We start from the raw sequence: 1,525 nt of genomic DNA, 5'->3' as shown, positions 1-1,525 counted from the left end.
GTTCACGCTGGAAGGTGTATCGCACGAATCCCCTCGTCGATTGAGTGGTAATTGGTCACCCTCTTTTTCCAGAAAGTGATAGCCAAATCGGCATTATTCGGGGGAAATCACACGGTGGAGACTTGGTCCGGACTCCACCGTCGTCGCACTGATGGAAACTCCCACATACCTGAGCACTCCTCTGACCACCCCTTAAGAGCCCCCTGTTTCCACAAAATGTTTGGATTGTGATAAGCCAACCAGGGAATCCCCAGCACCACTGGGAAACGCAGGAGAATCAATGAGGAAGAGACTAATCCGCTCCTCATGACCCCCCTGCGTCACCATGTCCAGTGGAACCGTGGCCTCCCTGACCAGCCCTGACCCTAATGGTCGATTCTCTAGGGCTGCATGGRGAAGGGTTGGTCCATCTGATCCAAGGGAATCCCTAACCTCTACAATTTTTAATTGGGAAATACCCCACTATGAAAAAAGACAACCTGGGTTTTCATGAAAAGGCATGATTGGACTAAAGACACCACTGAATATAGATGGCCTACGGATGGGTCATTTAATAAAACCAAATATCAACATGTGCAGGAAATCGTGAAAAGAAGACARGAAAATAAGACCAAGGGGAAAAAAATATATTTAAAAATCCACCCTGTTTTTTTTGACTGCTTTGTCAATGTTAAAAACTGAGCGTAACCTATTCTGGACTCAACAGAAAGCCACCTGTTTCAAGAAAGAATTAGCAATGACTAAAGACCCTGTCTCTCAGAGAAGCTTCCTCTAGAATGCAGCGCTCCACTATATGCTTCACCACCCCCTCCCTACTGCGGAGATAGGTTTAAAGGAATTTATCCACTACTCCCAAACGAACTAGTAGCTCCAGGTGCTTGGTCTCCAGGATCAAAGGAAGGAAGAGCCGAGACAARGAGGGGATTCAGATGGTACCAGGAGTGTTGTCTTTACTGGAGACTTAACTTTTCTGAATACGGAGAATGCTATTCAGAATGCTATTCATTGACTACAGCTCAGGGTTCAACACCATAGTACCCTCAAAGCTCATCACTAAGCTAAGGATTCTGGGACTAAACACCTCCCTCTGCAACTGGATCTTGGACTTCCTGACGGGTCGCCCCCAGGTGGTGAGGGTATGTAGCAACACATCTGCCACACTGATCCTCAACACTGGAGCTCTTCAAGGGGTGCGTGCTCAGTCCCCTCCTGTACTCCCTGTTCACCCACGACTGCACGGCCAGGCACGACTCCAACACCCACATTAAGTTTGCAGACGACACAGTGGTAGGCCTGATCACCGACAACGACGAGACAGCCTATAAGGAGGAGGTCAGAGACCTGGCCGGGTGGTGCCAGAATAACAACCTATCCCTCAACGTAACTACGACTAAGGAGATGATTGTGGACTACAGGAAAAAGAGGACCCGAGCACGCCCCCATTCTCATCGACGGGGCTGTAGTGGAGCAGGTTGAGAGCTTCAAGTTCCTTGGTGTCCACATCAACAACAAACTAGAATGGTCC

The sequence above is a fragment of the Salvelinus sp. IW2-2015 genome, unplaced genomic scaffold, assembly GCF_002910315.2.
Source record: "Salvelinus sp. IW2-2015 unplaced genomic scaffold, ASM291031v2 Un_scaffold4360, whole genome shotgun sequence".
In the NCBI taxonomy this organism is placed as follows: domain Eukaryota; kingdom Metazoa; phylum Chordata; class Actinopteri; order Salmoniformes; family Salmonidae; genus Salvelinus; species Salvelinus sp. IW2-2015.
Note: the sequence above shows the minus strand (reverse complement) of the source record.